This window comes from Chiloscyllium plagiosum, unplaced genomic scaffold (assembly GCF_037043375.1).
Source record: "Chiloscyllium plagiosum isolate Xiang-an unplaced genomic scaffold, Cpla_swu_hap1 HiC_scaffold_21, whole genome shotgun sequence".
NCBI lineage: Eukaryota > Metazoa > Chordata > Chondrichthyes > Orectolobiformes > Hemiscylliidae > Chiloscyllium > Chiloscyllium plagiosum.
The window spans coordinates 58,855,460-58,876,996 of NW_028270159.1; the positions used below are offsets into that span (position 1 = coordinate 58,855,460).

Below are 21,537 nucleotides of genomic sequence, written 5' to 3' on the forward strand. Positions count from 1 at the left end.
AGAGGGAGAGAGACCAAATGCTGGCATATACACTAGATCAACCTCTGGAACTTGGTGCCCAAGATACGGTGGCGATGAGTAATTGAGTCTATCCCTGAATAGATTGTATGGTTTCTACTGACTAAAGGCCTCAATTGGTCAGAGAACAATCGAGGAAAATATTGAAAATACGTTTTCAATATCAATCCAGTTTAGCATTGTGTAATTAAGCAAATTCCTCAAATACGTGAGGAACCACATGTGAATACAACCGTAAAATCTTACATCACGGCCAATTTGTCAACTGTTGAGGTATAACTTGTGATATTGGAAAAGCCGGCCGCAGGCAGCTCCAGTGGCGCAATCGGTGAGCGTGTGGTACTTATATGGCAGTACGGAGGCGTGTGCAATGCCGAGGTTGTGAGTTCGAGCCTCACCTGGAGCAGTTTTGTCTACTCATGACCAAAGAGTCTATTGGGAAATACAAGTTTCTCGGGATTGCCAAATGACTTTTCCTGAGAAATGTCTCGGCTGTCAAACAACTTAATCTGGAAGTATTTGAGCCGTGAAGAAATATCTGAGGAGAAACATGAGTAGATGATCTTGCTCAGCTCGGAAATGCGACGGAACAGCGGACTGCTTCGATTTAAATTGCGGGCAAGCCAAGGGTAAAGTGACTTTTCAAAACTAGCAGCTTTTTTCATACTCAATCATCAGTGTTCAATAATCTTCTACACATGTGATGGCACAGAAATTCGAAATTCCCCAATGTACCATGCCTCAGGGCATCCTTTCCTGCAATGTATAAGATAGACAGCATTGGCTGAGTCACACGAGTACCTGCCACTTGCAGGGTGGGAGGTGTCCACACGTGTTCCGACTTGACGCAGCAAGGATCCATACTGATCTCCTCAGGGGATCGACACGTTCTTCAACCGACAGGGTTCCCTTCGTTGTCCAGTATTTCACAGTAGCTGAAAACTACACAATTCGGAAGACTTTCCCCACACCTCCACTGCTCGCCTTTAAACAACCGCCAAACCTCAAACAGATTCTTAGCAAGCTTCCCGGCCTTCAGGACAACTCCAAACAACCCTGTCACGGTAGGAACTGCAAGACGTGTCAGAGTGTGGACATGGATACCACCATTATACGTGGGGACACCTCCCACCATGTACGTGGCAGGTACTCGTGTGACTCAGCCAACTTTGTCTATTTTATACGTTGCAGGCAAGAATGCCCTGAGGCATGGTACACTGGGGAAACTGAGCAAAGGCTACGGTCAACAGATGAATGGGCACCGCTCAACACTCAACAGACAGGAATGATCCTTTCCAGTTAGGGAATACTTCAGCGGTCCTGGACATCCGAGCTCGGACCTTCTGGTGACCATCCGCCAAGGTGGACTTCAGGATAGGCAGCAGCGAAAAGTGTCTGATAGCTAAATTTCCTACCATAGGGAGGGCCTCAACCTGGATCTTGGGTTAATGTCACCCTGCAGCATGCACACACACACAGGCACTCCTATACACACACAGGCACTCCTACACACACACACACACACACACAGGCACTCCTATACACACATACACACACACAAAGGAACTCCTATACACACACACACACACACAGGCTTTCCTACACACACACACACACACACACACATAGGCACTCCTGTACGCACACACAAACACACACACACACAGGGACTCCTACACACAGACACACACAGACACAGGCACTCCTATACACACACAGACACTCCTACACACACACACACACAGGCATTCCTACACACACAGGCACTCCTATACACACACACACAGGCACTCCTATACACACACAGACACTCTTATACACACACACACACAGGCACTCCTATACACATACTCACTCACAGGCACTCCTATACACACACATATACACTCTCTATCACACTCACAACCCCACACTCCATATGCATATATACATATACGTTTGTGGGGTAAATTTGTATTTGCAGAGTTACATTGTACTTTTCTCAAAAACTGCATGAATCCATGTAAGACTCTGTTAACTCACTTTTTATATTAGAATCAATCTAAACATTATGGCACAGACAGGGAACACTGGGGGCGAACACCTTCAACATATTATCTGGCTGACACAAATTGTTACACTTAACCTGAGAATGTAACTTTAAAAAAATGGTTTGTGATTGACATATGAAAGAAGTGAAACTATCACGGTCATTCTAACAGATGAAAGACTCAACAAACAATGTATAACTTCAGTTACATCACACTGTAAATTTTGCTATAAATTCTGTGTCTTACATTTGCGTCCTCCACAACCATCTGATAAAAAAAACGTCAGTGCTCTGAAAGCTAGTGCTTCCAATTAAACATGTTGGAGTATAACCTGGTATTGTGTGAATTTCAACTAAGTAAGATTCAACCACCTCACTGTGTGGCTATCATACTTCTATTGCAGGTTGGATAAGGACAGTAAATGCCTTTAATTGTCATTATGAATCGGAAATCTACACTTCAAGTGCAGAAAGGCAGTTCGAGGGGTATCTGCCTTTGGAGGTAGTTCGAGGGGGATCTGCCTTTGGAGGTAGTATGGGCTGAAGTCAGAAATAGGAAAGGTGCAGTCACCTTGTTGGGTGTTTACTATAGGCCCCCCAATAGCAGCAGAGATGTGGAGAAACAGATTTTGGAAAGGTGCAGAAGTCACAGGGTGCAGAAGTCATGGGTGATTTCAACTTCCCAAATATTGATTGGAAGCTCTTTAGATCAAGTAGATTGGATGGGGTGGTGTTTGCGCAGTATGTCCAGGAAGCTTTTCTAACTCAGTATGTAGATTGTCCGACCAGAGGGGAGGCCATATTGGATTTGGTACTCGGAAATGAACCGAGACAAGTGATGGGCTTGTTAGTGGGTGAACATTTTGGTGATGGTGACCACAATTCTGTGACTTTCACCTTGGTTATGGAGAGAGATAGGTGCGTGCAACAGGGTAGGTTTTACAATTGGGGGAAGGGTAATTACGATGCAGTAAGACAGGATCTGAGGAGCATAAATTGGGAGCATAGACTGTCAGGGAAGAATGTCGTGGAAATGTGGAACTTTTTCAATGAACAGATATGACGTGTCCTTAGTATGTATGTACCTGTCAGGCAGGAAAGAAATGGTCGTGTGAAGGAACCTTGGTTGACGAGGGAGGTTGAATATCTTGTAAAGAGGAAGAAGGAGGCTTACATAAGGTTGAGGAAACAGGGTTCAGACAGAGCAGTGGAGGGATACAGGATAGCCAGAAGGGACCTGAAGAAAGTGATTAAAGAGCTAAGAGAGGGCATGACGAGAACAAGGGTAGGTCCGATCAAGGACAGTAGTGAGAGACTGTGTATTGAGTGGGAAGAGATAGGAGAGGTCTTGAATGAGTACTTTTGTTCAGTATTTACGAACGAGAGGGACCGTATTGTTGAAAAGGAGAGTGTGAAACGGACTGATAAGCTAGAGGAGATACTTGTTAGGAAGGAAGATGTGTTGGACAGTTTGAACAACTTGAGGACGGACAAGTCCCCCGGGCCTGACGGGATATATCCTAGGATTATGTGGGAAGCAAGAGAGGAAATTGCAGTATCGTTGGCAATGATCTTTTCGTCTTCACTGTCAACGGGGGTGGTACCAGGGGACTGGAGAGTGGCGAATGTTATGCCCCTGTTTAAAAAAGGGAACAGTGATAACCCCGGGAATTACAGGCCAGTTAGTCTTACTTCGGTGGTAGGCAGAGTAATGGAAAGGGTACTGAGGAATAGGATTTATGAGTATCTGGAAAGACACTGCTTGATTCGGGACAGCCAGCACGGATTTGTGAAGGGTAGGTCTTGCCTTACAGGTCTTATTGAATTCTTTGAGGAGGTGACCAAGCATGTGGATGAGGGTAGAGCAGTGGATGTAATATACATGGATTTTAGTAAGGCATTTGATAAGGTTCCCCATGGTAGGCTTATGTCTCTGTGTGGTGAAGCGGTCTCAGATATGCCGATCGTCTTGTCATTCACCGCTTTCCATGTCACCGGGAGGAGGCTGCTGTGTGAAATACCGTGGGGAATTACTGCAGGGCATCCTGAGCATTAAACACACCGTAGCTGAAGTGTTTCACCTTCACCCATTTATTCCAGCCTCAGAGAGCAGCGTTTGCAAATTGATCAGAGCAGACCCATCGAGAACAGAAGAGCATCCAGACCTTCACAAGCGCCTCACCCCACCCTGTGTTAATGTGGCCCGTGTATCAATGTGAATGATTTATTTCAGATCTATGGAGTGACGGGAAGCAGAAAGCTGATTAAAAATGCAGCGAGTAGAACAGAGTTGTGTTACAGAGAAACACTGACGGGGACGGGGCACACATGCAGCAACATGCAGCTCGCTCACAGACCCGGACCACTCCCTGTGTGAAAACAGTCTTCCTCATGGCACTTTTACTCCTTTTCCTGGAGACTTCAAATCTCTGTCTAATCGTTCTCGATCCTTTCAGGTGTGGCAGAATTTTCACTCCCGTATTTCCTCTGCCCAGATCCCCCATGACTTGGAAAGCTTCAATCAGACCAGCTTTCAGCTTTCTGTTCTCCAAGGAGAAGTGTGTCTACTTCCCAAACTCTCTTCATTGCTGACATTCCTCAAACACTGCACCTTTCCTGTGAACCTGTCTCCAACCACTTCACCGCTTCCTGACGTTTCACACCCAGAATTCAGCAATGATGCAGCTGGGGGGATTCACTCAGAGTCGGATGGCGGGGGCGAACACTCGGAGACACTTGTTTTCACTTTGATCAAGTGATAGCCAATGCCCCATCTCTACTTCAGGTAGTCCAACCGCATTGAGCGAAGCTGTTTTGTTGGAAAGCGGATCGTGCATTTTGGCGAAACTGAGAACAAGCAACAAGAGTTCGTCCGGGATTGGAACTGTTGACCTCTCCCATGTGTACAATATAACAAAGCCCAAAGCGGAGTTCCACGAACGAACCATCCGATAAAATGGGCAGCGTGTGCCTTCCCTCAGAGCGAAGTCCATCCCACCTTGCTCCAGGAATTTGAAGCTGGGAAGGGTTTCAAGAACATCTTCTTGTTCTGTCTCCAGTGTGTCCTTTCTCCTGGGACTGGGCCCTCTCCATTGACGGATTATTCAACCATTTTCTTCCACTTGGTACACGAAGAGTTTTGAAAGATTCACAAAGATGGAAAATGGGGTCTGTTGTGTTTCCTTTCCATGTTTTCAACGACCAACTGACATTTTCTATTCAAAAACTTGATGCAATTCTCCAGATTCATCGTGCACAGGGATGTGGGAATTCTCGCATTCCAGAGTTCAGGATTTCTTTACAACAATGAAAATTAATTGGAGATTTCATGGTGTTAGTGTTTGGATAGAGCAGATGGTGATAAACTTTCCACAGACCGGGATCAGGAAGCAGGGGGCTGGGATATTAGAACATCGAAGCAAGACACCTGCATTTATATAGCACTTTTCACCATCACTGATGAAGCCCGATGACAACGGGCAGAAGTTTGTTCAGACTTGTTTCCTTCTGCTCCATGTGTGATAGATTCCCCGCACAGTCCCTGAGAGATCCCACACCGACCACAATCCCATCAAACTCACATCTGCTCAGGGAATAATCGAACTGAATGCAGAGCGCCTGGACTCAACCAAGACTTGGATCTAGGATCTCTCTCAGTTATCCCATCCACCTAAACCAGAAACCACAGAATGCGGAATTTTCCAACAAAGTCTGTTTCACTGAATTTCACTCTCCGTCATTTGCCTGAGTCTGATGTTCCGAGAAGCCCTGATCTATGTTCATAAAAACTGCTTTGGGTGAGACTTGATCTGACAACTGTGGCTTTTTCACACGCCTCCCTGTAAATGTTTCCTTGCAATATTAATGGGTCCCTTACTGTGGTCCGGCTGCTCATGTTAAGAGAAAGAAAAGGGAGCAGTGCACATGATCATGACCAGGATTTGAAACAACACAGAATACCAACCATTGTACAATCACGGCGCCACGCAATCTGTCGCCAGGAAACATCAAATAAGTGCAGGGCTGGAGGGGATGCCAAGAGCAGCACCAGAAACACAACACCAGAAAAACTCACCAAATGCCACACTGAGATGAGGGAACTCAGATTGGGAGGAATCTATAGAATTCGGGCCCACAGAGATTGCAAGTGCCCCCCATTAAGACAAATCGAAGACTGAGATTGGTAGTTTTTGACGGACTGAAAACACCAAGAGCTCAGGGGATAGTACAGAAAAGTAGCGATGATGCAGGAGCGGCCCATGATCTGATTGGATGGCAAAGCGGGGCTCGATGGGCTGAGTGGCTGCATGTGTTATTTGCATCTGTTAAGTTTAAACTGAAAACATTCCTTCATATGTTCACTTGGTGAATAGACCGTAAGGCCATTAGACATCGGAGCAGAAATCAGGCCATTCAGCCCATCGAGTACGCTCCTCCTTTCAATCATGGCTGATAAATTGCTCAACTGCTGAAAATGTGTTGCTTGAAAAGCGCAGCAGGTCAGGCAGCATCCTTGGATGCTGCCTGATCTGCTGCGCTTTTCCAGCCATTCTCCTGCTCCTTGGATGCTGCCTGACCTGCTGCGCTTTTCCAGCCATTCTCCTGCTCCTTGGATGCTGCCTGACCTGCCGCGCTTTTCCAGAGATTCTCCTGTTCCTTGGATGCTGCCTGACCTGCTGCACTTTTCCAGAGATTCTCCTGTTCCTTGGATGCTGCCTGACCTGCTGCGCTTTTCCAGCAACACATTTTCAGCTCTGATCTCCAGCATCTGCAGTCTTCACTTTCTCCCTGATAAGTTTCTCAACCCCATTCTCCCGCTTTCTCTCTGTAACCCTTGATCCCCTTGATACGCAAGAACCAATCTATCTCAGTCTTGAATATATTCAATCACCTGCTGGTCTCCACAGCCTTTTGAATTCCACAGTTTCACCTCTCTCCAGCTGAAGAGGTTTCTCCTTATCTCCAAAGTAAAAGGTCTTTCCTTTACGCTGTGGCTATGCCTTGGGTCCTAGCGTCTCTTACCAATGGAAATATCTTCCCAACATCGACTTGATACATGCCATTCGGTTTTCTATTTGTTTCAAATAGATTCCCCCTTAGGCTTCTGAACTCCATTGAGTATAAACCCAGAGTCCTCTCACGTTCCTCATCTGTTAGGTTTGATATTCCTGGGACAATTCTCATGAACCTCCTCTGAAGGTGCTTTAGGGCCAGTACATCCTTCATGAGGAATTGGGCCATCACTGTGCACAATACTCCAAATGTAGTGTGACCATTTTGCAAGATTTGTGAAGGTTTGTAGCTCAGGTTGAGAATTAGGATGTAGGTTTGCTCGCTGAGCTGTAGGTTTGATATACAGGCGTTTCATTACATGGCTAGGTAACATCATCAGTGGCGACCTCCAAGTGAAGCAAAGCTGTTGTCTCCTGCTTTCTATTTATACCTTCCTTCTGTATGGGGATCCTGGGGTTTGTGATGATGTCATTTCCTGTTCGTTTCCTGAGCATACCTATACCCTAAAGTAGTGTGACCAGAACCATATAGAGACTCAGAAGCATATCCCTGCTGTTGTATTTAAGTCCTGTCAAAATCAATGCTATTCATTGCGTTTGTCTTCCTCACTACTGACTCAACCTGCAAGTTTACCTCATCAGGTGGAAATCATATAAATCTACTGGGGCACAATCTTGGAGAAATCCAGGACTGCGGATGTTCGAGATCAGAGTCAGAAAATGTGATGCTGGAAAAGCACATCTGGTCAGGCAGCGTCCGAGGAGCAGGAGAATACGCTTTTCGGGCATAAGCCCTTTATCAGGAATGGCTCATTCCCGAAACATCCATTTTCCCACTCCTCAGATGATGCCTGACCTGCTGTGCTTTTGCAGCACCACACTTCTGAAATTACAATCTTGGATGTATTTTTCAATAAGCAACTGAGTTTTTCATGTGTTACTTCACCAGTTTCCTTACACTGCTGCAGACTGTCATCCGTTTCCGATGCTCGCAACCAGAGGAACTCAGTGCCCCAACATTCGACATGTTCAGGACAACCCTGATTCTAACCCAAAAACCCAATACTTGCCTATACATGATAAACTTTAAACCCCTTGCTTTTCAGAAGTTTTCTCCATCTGCCTGAAAATATATTCAAGGACGTTTTCTCTATGGACTCTGGTAAAGTGCTCAACAAGGTTCCTCATGATGAGCTGGTTAGCAAGGTTCGATCTCAGGGAATACAGGGACAACGAGCTATTTGGCTGCAGAACTGGCTCGAAAGTAGAAGACGGAAGGTGCTGGTAGAGGATAACCTTCCAGACTGACCATCGGTGTGACACTAGGATCGGTGCTGGGTGCATTGGTTTTCATCTTTTATATAAATGATATGGATGTGAAAATAGGTTCGCTATTTTGCAAATTATACCAAAATTGGTATGCTTTCCTTTATTGGTCAGAGTATTGAGTACAGGAGTTGTGAGGTAATGTTGCGGCTGTACAGGACATTGTTCTGGCCACTGTTGGAATATTGCATGGAATTCTGGTCTCCTTCCAATCGGAAAGATGTTATGAAACTTGAAAGGGTTCAGAAAAGAATTACAACAATGTTGCCAGGTTTGGAGGACTTGAGCTATAGAGAGAGATGACATAGGCTGGGGCTGTTTTCCCTGGAATGTTGGAGGCTGAGGGGTGACCTTATAGAGGTTTACAAAATCATGAGGGGCATGGATGGATATACATAGACAAAGCCTTTCCTCAGGGTGGGGGAGTCCAGAACTAGAGGGCATAGATTTGGAGTGAGAGGAGAAAGATATGAAAGAGACCTAAGGGGCAAGGTTTTCACACAGAGGGTGGTACGTGATGGAATGAGCTGCCAGTGGGAGTGATGGAGGCGAGGACAATCTCAACATTTAAGAAGCATCTGTATGGGTACATGAATATAGAACATAGAATATTACGGCGCAGTACAAGCCATTCGGCCCTCGATGTTGCGCTGACCTGTCATATCAATCTGAAGCCCATCTAACTAGTGTACTATTGCATGTACATCCATATGCTTGTCAAATGACGACTTAAATGTACTTAAAGTTGGCGAATCGACTCTGTTGCAGGCAAAGCATTCTAAACCCTCACTACTCTCTGAGTAAAGAAACTACCTCTGACATCTGTCCTATATCTATCTCCCCTCAATTTAAAGCCATGCCCCCTCATGCTCGCCGTCACCATATTTGGAAAAAGGCTCTCCCCGCCCACCCTATATAACCCTCTGATTATCTTATACGTCTCTATTAAGGCACTGCTCAACCTTCACCTCTCCAACGAAAACAGCCTCAAGTTCCTCAGTCTTTCCTCGTAAGACCTTCCCTCCGTACCAGGCAACATCCTCGTAAATCTCCTCTGCAATTTTTCCAAAACTTCCACATCCTCCTTATAATGCGGTGGCCAGAACTGTACACAAATACTCAAAGTGCAGCCGCACCAGAGCTTTGTACAGCTGTAGCATAACCTCATGGTTCTGGAAATCCATCCCTCTGTTAATAAAAGCTAAAACACTGTATGCCTTCTGAACAACCCTGTCAACCTGGGTGGCAATGTCAAGCATCTGTGTATTTTGCATTCCGGTTACTCCGACCAAAGTGAATCAACTCACACTTGTCCACATTAAACTCCATTTGCCACCTCTCAGCCCAGCTCTGCAGCTCATCTATGTCTCTCTGTAAACTACAACATCCTTCGTCACTATCCACAACTCCACTGACCTTATTGTCGTCTGCAAATTTACTAACCCACACTTCTACACCCTCATCCAGGTCATTTATAAAAATGATGAACAGCAGTGGACCCTTGCGGTACACCACTGGTAACTGGACTCCAGGTTGAACATTTCCCATCAACCACCACCCTCTGCCTTCTTTCAGCAAGCCAATTACTGATCCAAACAGCTATATCTCCCACAATCCCATTCCTCTGCATTTTGTACAATAAGGTAAAAACAATGACTGCAGATGCTGGAAACCAGATTCTGGATTCGTGGTGCTGGAAGAGCACAGCAATTCAGGCAGCATCCGAGGACAGGCAAAATCGACGTTTCGGGCAAAAGCCCTTCATCAGGAATAAAGGCAGAGAGCCTGAAGCATGGAGAGATAAGCTAGAGGGTGGGGGTGGGGAGAGAGTAGCATAGAGTACAATAGGTCAGTGGGGAAGGAGATGAAGGTGATAGGTCAGGGAAGAGAGGGTGGAGTGGATAGGTGGAAAAGGAGCTGCGCAGGTCGGACAAGTCTGGACAAGTCGAGTTGCTGGAGGTTAGAAACTAGGATGAGGTGGGGGAAGGGGAAATGAGGAAACTGTTGAAATCCACATTGATGCCCTGGGGTTGAAGTGTTCCGAGGCGGAAGATGAGGCGTTCTTCCTCCAGGCGTCTGGTGGTGAGGGAGCGGCGGTGGAGGAGGCCCAGCACCTCCATATCCTCGGCAGAGTGGGAGGGGGAGTTGAAATGTTGAGCCACTGGGCGATTTGGTTGATTGATGCGGGTGTCTCTGAGATGTTCCCTAAAGCGCTCTGCTAGGAGGCGCCCAGTCTCCCCAATGTAGAGGAGACCGCATCGGGAGCAACAGATACAATAGATGATATTAGTGGATGTGCAGGTAAAACTTTGATGGATGTGGAAGGCTCCTTTAGGGCCTTGGATGGAGGTGAGGGAGGAGGTGTGGGCACAGGTTTTACAGTTCCTGCGGTGGCAGGGGAAAGGGCCAGGATGGGAGGGTGGGTCGTAGGGGGGCGTGGACCTGACCAGGTAGTCACGGAGGGAACGGTCTTTGCGGAAGGCGGAGAGGGGTGGGGAGGGAAATATATCCCTGGTGGCACCTCAGGAGATCTCCCACCCACAGCTTCCAACCTCATAGTCCGGGAACCCCGCACTGCCCGGTTCTACCTCCTTCCCAAGATCCACAAGCCTGACCACCCTGTCCGACCCATTGTCTCAGCATGCTCCTGCCCCACTGAACTCATCTCTACCTACCTCGACACTGTCCTATCCCCCCTAGTCCAGGAACTCCCCACATACGTTCGAGACACCACCCACGCCCTCCACCTCCTCCAAGACTTCCGTTTCCCCGGCCCCCAACGCCTCATCTTCACCATGGATATCCAATCCCTCTACACCTCCATCCGCCATGACCAGGGCCTCCAAGCCCTCCGTTTTTTCCTCTCCAGACGTTCCCAACATTCCCCCTCCACCGACACTCTCATTCGTTTGGCCGAACTGGTCCTCACCCTTAACAATTTCTCCTTTGAATCCTCCCACTTCCTCCAGACCAAAGGGGTAGCCATGGGCACACGTATGGGCCCCAGCTATGCCTGTCTCTTTGTTGGCTACGGAGAGCAGTTGATCTTCCGTAATTACACCGGCACCACTCCCCACCTCTTCCTCCGCTACATTGATGACTGCATTGGCGCCACCTCGTGCTCCTGTGAGGAGCTTGAGCAATTCATCAACTTCACCAACACATTCCACCCTGACCTTAAATTTACCTGGACCATCTCTGACACCTCCCTCCTCTTCCTGGACCTCTCCATCTCCATCAGTGACGACCGACTTGACACTGACATTTTCTACAAACCCACCGACTCCCACAGCTACCTGGATTACACCTCTTCCCACCCTACCTCTTGCAAAAATGCCATCCCGTATTCCCAATTCCTCCGCCTCCACCGTATCTGCTCCCAGGAGGAGCGGTTCCACCATAGAACACACCAGATGGCCTCCTTCTTTAGAGACCGCAATTTCCCTTCCCACGTGGTTAAAGATGCCCTCCAACGCATCTCATCCACATCCCGCACCTCCGCCCTCAGACCCAACCCCTCCAACCGCAACAAGGACAGAACGCCCCTGGTACTCACCTTCCACCCTACCAACCTTCGCATAAACCAAATCATCCGCCGACATTTCCGCCACCTCCAAACAGACCCCACCACCAGGGATATATTTCCCTCCCCACCCCTCTCTGCCTTCCGCAAAGACCGTTCCCTCCGTGACTACCTGGTCAGGTCCACGCCCCCCTACGACCCACCCTCCCATCCTGGCACTTTCCCCTGCCACCGCAGGAACTGTAAAACCTGTGCCCACACCTCCTCCCTCACCTCCATCCAAGGCCCTAAAGGTACCTTCCACATCCATCAAAGTTTTACCTGCACATCCACTAATATCATCTATTGTATCTGTTGCTCCCGATGCGGTCTCCTCTACATTGGGGAGACTGGGCGCCTCCTAGCAGAGCGCTTTAGGGAACATCTCAGAGACACCCGCATCAATCAACCAAATCGCCCAGTGGCTCAACATTTCAACTCCCCCTCCCACTCTGCCGAGGATATGGAGGTGCTGGGCCTCCTCCACCGCTGTTCCCACGCCTGGAGGAAGAACGCCTCATCTTCCCCCTCGGAACACTTCAACCCCAGGGCATCAATGTGGATTTCAACAGTTTCCTCATTTCCCCTTCCCCCACCTCATCCTAGTTTCTCACCTCCAGCAACTCGACTTGTCCGGACTTGTCCGACCTGCCCAACTCCTTTTCCACCTATCCACTCCACCCTCTCTTCCATGACCTATCACCTTCATCTCCTCCCCCACTGACCTATTGTACTCTATGCTACTCTCTCCCCACCCCCACCCTCCTCTAGCTTATCTCTCCACGCTTCAGGCTCTCTGCCTTTATTCCTGATGAAGGGCTTTTTGCTCGAAACGTCGATTTTGCCTGTCCTCGGATGCTGCCTGAATTGCTGTGCTCTTCCAGCACCACGAATCCAGAATTTTGTACAATAGCCAACTGTGGGAAACATTATCGAATGCCTTGCTGAAATCCATGTACACCACATCAACCGGTTTACTCTCATCTACCTGTTTGGTCACCTTCTCAAAGAACTCAATAAGGTTTGTGAGGCACGACCGATCCTTCAAAAAACCGTGCTGACTATCCCCAATCAAATTATTCTTTTCTGGATGATTATAAATCCTATCTCTTATAACCTTTTCCAATACTTTACCAACAACTGAAGTAAGGCTCACTGGTCTATAATTACCAGGGTTGTCTCTACTCCCCTTCTCGAACAGCAGAGCCACATTTGCTATCCTCCAGTCTTCTGGCACTATTCCTGTAGGCAATGACGATTTAAAGATCAATGACAAAGGATCGGCAATCTCCTCCCTGGCTTCCCAGAGGATCCTAGGATAAATCCCACTCTGCCCAGGGGACTTATCTATTTTCACATTCTGCAGGATTTCTAATACCTCTTCCCTGTGAACCTCAATCCCACCCCCAGTATGGTAGCCTGTATCTCAGTAATCTCCTCGACAACATTGTCGTTTTCTAGAGTGAATACTGTCAAAAAATATTCATTTAGTGCTTCCCCTATCTCCTCTGACTCCATACACAACTTCCCACTACTATCCTTGATTGGCCCTAATGTTACTCTCGTCATTCTTTTATTCCTTAAATACCTATAGAAAGCCTTAGGGTTTACCATGATCCTATCCGCCAACAACTTCTCGTGTCTCCTCCTGGCTCTTCTGAGCCCTCTCTTTAGGTCTTTCCTGGCTACCTTGTAATCCTCAAGCGCCCTAACTGAGCCTTGAGATCTCATCCTAACATAAGCCTTCTTCTTCTCCTTGACAAGAGATTCCACTTCCTTCGTAAACCATGGCTCCTGCGCTCTACATCCTTGTCGCTGCCTGACAGGTACATACTTATCTAGGTCACACGGAGCTTTTCCTTGAATTAGCTCCACATTTCTAATGTGCCCATCCCCTGCAGTTTCCTATACTTCCTAAATCTTGCCTAATCGCATCGTAATTGCCTTTCCCCTTTCTATCACTAAAGTAAACATAACAGAATTGTGATTGCTAATACCAAAGTGCTCACCTACTTCCAAGTCTAACAGCTGGCCGGGCTCATTACCCAGTACCAAATTTAATGTGGATTCGCCCCTTGTTGGCCTGTCTACATACTGTGTCAGGAAGACACTGGGCAAAAAGTGACCCATCTATAGTACTCGTACTATAGTGTTCCCAGTCAATATTTGGAAAGTTGAAGTCCCCCATGACAAATACCCTGTCTCGCTCACTCCTATCAAGAATCATCTTGGCTATCCTTCACTCTACATCTCTGGAACTATTCGGAGACCTATAGAAAACTCCCAACAGCGTGACCTCTCCTTTCCTGTTTCTGATCTCAGCCCATACTACCTCAGTTGATGAGTCCCCAAACATCCTTTCTGCAACTATAATGCTGTCCTTGACCAACAATGCCACACCTCCCCCTCTTTTACCATCTTCTCTGTTCTTACTGAAACATCTAAATCCTGGAACCTGCAACAACCATTCCTGTCCCTGCTCTATCAATGTCTCCAAAATGACCACAACATCGAAGTCCCAGGTGCCAACCCATGCTGCAAGTTCACCCACCTTATTCCGGATGCGCCTGGCATTGAGGTAGACACACTTCAAACCAACTTCTTGCTTGCCGGTGCCATCTTGTGTCCCTGAAACTTGATTTTGGACCTCCCTACTCTCAACCATTTCTATACTTGAATTACAATTTTGGTTCCCATCCCCCTGCTGGATTAGTTTAAACCCACTCCAATAGCCTTAGCGAACTCCACCCCCGCCCCCGCCCCCCCACCCAGGATATTGGTACCCCTCTGGTTCAGATGAAGACCATCCTGCTTGTAGACATCCCACCTTCCGCCAGAAAGAGCCCCAATTATCCAAGAATCCAAAACCCTCCCTCCTGCACTATCCCTGTAGCCACGTGTTGAACTTTACTCTCTCCCTGTTCCTCGCCTCACTAGCACGTGGCACGGGCAACAAACCAGAGACAATAACTGTGTTCGTTCTAGCTCTAAGCTTCCATCCTAGCTCCCTGAATTTCTGCCTTAAATCCCCATCTCTCTTCTTACCTATGTCGTTGGTGCCTATGTGGAACACGACTTGGGGCTGCTCCCCCTCCCCCTTATGGATCCCAAAAACACAATCAGAAACATCACGAACCCTGGCACCTGGGAGGCAACACACCAACCTTAAGTCTCTCTCGTCCCCACAGAACCTCCTATCTGTCCCTCTAACTATGGAGTCCCCAATGACAGCTGCTCTGCTCCTCGTCCCCCTTCCCTTCTGAACAGCAGGGACAGACTCTGTTCCAGAGCCCTGTGCCCCACTGCTTTCTCCTGGTAAGACATTCTCCCCAACTGTATCCAAAACGGTACACTTATTGTTTATGGGAATGGCCACATGATTCCCTGCACTATCTGCCGGTTCCCTTTCCGTCCCCTGACTGTAACCCATCTGCCTTTTCCTTGTACCTGAGGAATGACTACCTCTCTGTAATTCCTCTCAATAACCCCCTCTGCCTCCCGAATGATCCGAAGTTCATCCAGCTTTAGCTCCAGTTCCCGAACGCGGTTTTTGAGGAGCTGGAGTTGGGTGCACTTTCCGCAGATATAGTCAGCAAGGACACTAGTGGTGACCCTTACCTCCCACATTCTGCAGGAGGAACATTCAACTGCCCTCACCTCCATTCCCACTATTGTAAATTCCTAAAAAGACTGTTTAAAAATAAGGAATAAAAAATAAACTCATTACCTTACCAATCTGGCGCACAGGTCCTTTTTTTTGGTTAGAGGAGGAGGATGGGTGGGAGGCACTACCCGACTAGTGTTTCAGGTAATGCAACTACACAACGATATGACTTCCCAGAAGTCCTTTGCTCCTCCCTTGCACCTCTCAGCAAATAGAGGCCTGACTCCCTGCTGTGAGTCCCTTTTAATGCGGGAAAACTCACCCTTCCCAGCAAAACTCGCTTCATCACTCCTCTCCTCGCTGCTCTGGCCCCAGCCTATTAAGCCTTTGAACGTGCCAACATTCTTGCCCATCTTTTCTGAACCCATACGCATATGAATAGGAAGGGTTGAGAGGGATATGGGCCATGTGCTGGCAAATGGACGAGATTAGCTTAGGATATCTGCTCAGTGTGGATGAATTGAATCGAAGGGTCTGTTTCGGTGTTGTACATCTCTCGGACTCTATGATTCCATAATTCAGAGGGGACTGGAAGGATATGGACCAGGTGCAGGTAGGTGGGACTAGATTGGGTCGGGATATCTGGTCGGCATGGACGAGTTGGCATGGTCTGTTTCCATACTGTACATCTCTATGACTCTTTGACTCTGGAGGTGTAATCGGCAGCAAAGAAGGTTATCTCAGATTCCAACGGATCTTGAACAGATGGGCCAATGAACTGAGGAGTTTCAGACCGAGTTTAATTTAGATAAATGTGAGGTACTGCATTTTGGAAAAGCAAATCCCAGCAGGACTTACAATGCCTTTTAAATGCTGGAATTGTATCAGCCTCCACAAGTTCATCTGGCAGCTCATTCCTTAACCACACCACCTTCTGCGTTAAAAAGTTGCCGTTAAGTGCCCTTTAAATTTTCCCATCTAATCCTAAAACTATGCCCTTTAGTTCTGCACAGCTACCCCAGGGAAAAGACCTTGTCTATTGACCTTATCCATGCCACTCCTGATTTTATAAGCCTCATAATGTCACTTCCATAAGGTCACCATTCAGCCTCTGATGCTCGAGGGAAAACAGCCCCAGCCTATTCAGCCTCTAAACCTGGCAACATTCTTGCCCATCTTTCTGAACCGATTCGCATATGAATAGGAAGGGTTGAGAGGGATATGGGCCATGTGCTGGCAAATGGACTAGATTAGCTTAGGATATCTGGTTGGTATGGACAAATTGAATCGAAGGGTCTGTTTCGGTGTTGTACATCTCTTGGACTCTAGATTCCATAATTCAGAGCGAGGTGAACCTCTGGACCTCGGTGCCCCGACACGGTGGTGGTCAGTCATTGAGTCTGTCCAAGAATGAGATTCGCAGGTTTCTGCAGACTAAAGACATCAATGGCTCAAGAGGACAGTCGAGGAAAATATTGAAAATGCATTTTTCAATATCAATCCAGTTTAGCACTGTGTCGTAAAGCATCATCCTTAAATAAGTTAGGAACCAATGGTGAAGACAATCAGAAAATCTCACACCACAGCCAATTTGCCAACCGTTGAGGTATAACTCAGAATATTGAGGAAGCTCCTGAATATACGGCTCCTGTGGCGCAATCGATCAGTGCTTAATACTTATATGTCAGTATGGAGGCGTGTGCAATGCCGAGGCTGTGAGTTCGGAACACACCTATCTGCTCACGGCCAAATAGCAACGTTGAGCAAATCTGACTTTACTGGAAAATACCAGTTTCTGTGGATAAAGAAACGATCTTCCCTGAGGAATGTTTCGGCAATGAAGCAACACGCCCTTTTAACATTTACAACGTGAAGAAATATCTGGGGAGAAACAAGAGCAGGTGATCTTGCTCAGCTCGAAGATAATTCTGAAACAACGGACAGCATTAAGTTAAATTACGTGTAAAAGCTGTGCAGTTCGCTTTTTAAATTCTATTTGCTACAAACTCACCGAGGTCATTGTAATAAACTAAAAATAATTTGATTTATATCATTGAACCTTGTGAATGCTGTATTTAACTTTGCTTGGAACATTTATAGAGTCATAGAGATGTACAGCATGGAAACAGACCCTTCGGTCCAACCTGTCAATGCCGATCAGATATCCCAACCCAATCTAGTCCCACCTGTCAGCACCCGGCCCATATCCCTCCAAACCCTTCCTATTCATATACCCATCCAAATGCCTCTTAAATGTTGCAATTGTACCAGTCTCCACCATTTCCTCTGGCAGCTCATTCCATACACGTACCACCCTCTGCGTGAAAAAGTTGCCCGTAGGTCTCTTTTATATGTTTCCCCTCTCACCCTAAACCTATTCCCTCGAGTTCTGGACTCCATGACCCAAGGGAAAAGACTTTTCCTATTTATCCTGTCCATGCCCCTCATAATTTTGTAAACCTCTGTAAGGTCACCCCTCAGCCTTCGATGCTCCAGGGAAAACAGCCCCAGCCTGTTCAGCCTCTCCCTGTAGGTCAAATACTCCAACCCCGGCAACATCCTTGTAAATCTTTTCTGAACCCTTTCAAGTTTCACAACGTCTTTCCGATAGGAAGGAGACCAGAATTGCACGCAATATTCCAACTGTGGCCTAACCAATGTCCTGTACAGCCGCAACATGACCTCCCAACTCCTCTACTCAATATTCTGACAAATAAAGGAAAGCATACCAAACGCCTTCTTCACTATCCTATCTACCTGCGACTCCAGTTTCAAGGAGCTATGAACCTGCACTCCAAGGTCTCTTTGTTCAACAACACTCCCTAGGACCTTACCATTGTGTGTATAAGTCCTGCTAAGATTTGCTTTCCCAAAATGCAGCACCTTGCATCTATCTGAATTAAACTCCATCTGCCACTTCTCAGCCATTTCGCCCATCAGGTCAAGATCCTATTGTAACCCTCTTCACTGTCTACTACACCTCCAAGTTTGGTCTCATCTGCAAACTTACTAATTGCACCTCTTATGCTCACATCCAAATCATTTATGTAAATGACAAAAAGTAGAGGACCCAGCGCTGATCCTTGTGGCACTCCACTGGTCACAGACCTCCAGTCTGAAACACAACCCTCCACCACCAACCTCTGTCTTCTACCTTTGAGACAGTTCTGTATCCAAATGGCTAGTTCTCCCTGTATTCCATGAGATCTAACCTTGCTAATCAGTCTCCCATGGGGAACCTTGTCGAACGTCTTACTGAAGTCCATATAGATCACATCTACTGCTCTGCCCTCATCAATCCTCTTTGTCACTTCTTCAAAAAACTCAATCAAATTTGTGAGACATGATTTCCCATGCACAAAGCCATGTTGACTATCTCCAATCAGTCCTTGCCTTTCCAAATACATGTACATCCTGTCCCTCAGGATTCCCTCCAACAACCTGCCCACCACCGAGGTCAGGCTCACCGGTCTACAATTCCCTGGCTTGTCCTTACAGCTGTTCTTCAACAGTGGCACCACATTTGCCAACCTCCAGTCCTCCAGCACCTCACCTGTGACTTTCGATTATACAAATATCTCAGCAAGAGGCCCAGCAATCACTTCCCTAAATTCTCACAGAGTTCTCAGGTACATCTGATCAGGTCCTGGGGATATATCCACATTTACCCATTTCAAGACATCCAGCACTTCCTCCTCTGAAATATGGATATTTTGCAAGGTGTCTCCATCTATTTCCCTACAGTCTATATCCCTTTTCCTTATCCACAGAAAATATGATTGTTGCAGGTATGTTACTGGTAAGATAAACACTGAAATATTGCAAAGCCAATACTAAGGTCAAAGTCTCCTTCTCAACCGTCGAATATTTTGTTGATGAATGTTCAACTTCCTGGAGAAATTCCCGATAGGTCTTTCTATCTTCTCATGGTCTTCCTGTAAGTGCGCATCACCAAATCCACATCACTTGCATCAATAGCCCCCTTGAAAGCCTTTGCGCACTTAGGTATGCCTAATACCGGGGCAGTGGTGAACACAGCTTTCAGGGTCTCAAATGCTTTCTGACAGTCTGCTGCCCACTGATACTTCTTGCCTTTCTTAAACAGTTCAATGAGTGGAGCAGCCACACTTTTAAAATTTGGCAGATATTTCGATAAAGTCCCAAGTCATGATCCATTTAGGCACTAACGCCATAGGTAGGAAGAGAGATGGGGATATAAGGCAGAAATTCAGGGAGCTAGGATGGAAGCTTAGAGCTGGGATGAACAGAGGTGTTGTCTCTGGTTTGTTGCCCGTGCCACGTGCTAATGAGGCAAGGAATAGGGAGGGAGAGAGAGGAGTTGAACACGTGGTTACAGGGATGGTGCAGGAGGGAGGGTTTTGGATTCATGGATAATTGGGGCTCTTCCTGGGGTAGTTGGGACCTCAGCTGAAAAATGTGTTGCTGGAAAAGCGCAGCAGGTCAGGCAGCATCCAAGGAGCAGGACAATCGACGTTCTTGACATAAGAAGAAGGGCTCTTTGGATGCTGCCTGACCTGCTGCGCTATTCCAGAAACACATTTTTCAGCTCTGATCTCCAGCATCTGCAGTCCTCACTTTCTCATAGTTGGGACCTCTACAAGCAGGATGGTCTTCATCTGAACCAGAAGGGTATCTATATCCTAGGAGGGAAATTCGCTAAGTCTATTGGGGTAGGTTTAAACTAATCCAGCAGGGGGATGGGAAACAAAATTGTAGTTTGAGTATAGAAAAGGTTGAGCATAGGGAGGTCCAAAATCACGTTTCAGGGACGCAAGATGGCACTGGCAAGCAAGAAGTTGGTTTGAAGTGTGTCTACTTCAATGCCAGGAGCATTCAGAATAAGGTGGATGAACTTGCAGCAGGAGTTGGTACCTGGGACATTGATGTTGTGGCCATTTTGGAGACATGGATAGAGCAGGGACAGGAGTACTATAGATGGGTCATTTTTTGTGTGCAGTAGAGCTTCCTGACACAGTATGTAGATAGGCCAACAAGAAGTGAATCCACATTAGATTTGATACTGTGCAACGAGCTGGCCAGGTGTTAGACTTGGAAGTAGGTGAGCACTTTGGTATTAGCAATCAAAATTCTGTTATGTTTACTTCAGTGATAGAATGGGATAGGTGTATACCACAGGGCAAGAGTTGCAGCTGAGGGAAATGCAATTACAATGCGATTAGACAAGATTTAGGAAGCATAGGATGGGGAAGGAAACTGCAGGGGATGAGCACATTAGAAATGTGGAGCTTATTCAAGGAAAAGCTCCTGTGTGACCTAGATAACCATGTACCTGTCAGGCAGCGAAGAGGCCGTGCGGGTGCCGTGGTTTACGAAGGAAGTGGAATCTCTGGTCAAGAAGAATAAGAAGGCTTATGTTAGGATGAGATCTGAAGGCTCAGTTAGGATGCTTGACGATGACAAGGCAGCCAGGAAAGACCTAAAGAGAGGGCTCAGAAGAGCCAGGAGGAGACACGAGAAGTTGTTGGCGGATAGGATCACGGTAAACTCTAAGGCTTTCTATCGGTATTTAAGGAATAAAAGAATGACGAGAGTAAGGTTAGGGCCAATCAAGGATAGTAGTGGGAAGTTGTGTGTGGAGTCAGAGGAGATAGGGGAAGCACTAAATGAATATTTTTTGACAGTATTCACTCTAGAAAATGACAATGTTGTCGAGGAGAATACTGAGATACAGGCTACTAAACTAGGTGGGATTGAGGTTCACAAGGAAGAGGTATTAGAAATCCTGCAGAGTGTGAAAATAGATAAGTCCCCTGGGCAGGGTGGAATTTATCCTAGGATCCTCTGGGAAGCCAGGGAGGAGATTGCCGAGCCTTTGGCATTGATCTTTAAATCGTCATTGTCTACAGGAATGGCGCCTAAAGAGCAGAGGATAGCAGGTGTGGTTTCCCTGTTCAAGAAGGGAGTAGAGACAATCCTGGTAATTATAGATCAGTGAGCCTTACTT

At 46.9% G+C, this 21,537-nt stretch overlaps 1 non-coding gene across 1 annotated transcript; it reads left to right on the forward strand.

Annotated features, from left to right (window-relative positions):
- Window positions 1-328: 328 nt before the first annotated feature.
- Window positions 329-424, forward strand: trnai-uau (transfer RNA isoleucine (anticodon UAU)). The gene is made up of 2 exons: window positions 329-366; window positions 389-424. It is a non-coding gene; the product is annotated as a tRNA-Ile (tRNA).
- The last annotated feature ends 21,113 nt before the right edge of the window (window positions 425-21,537 follow it).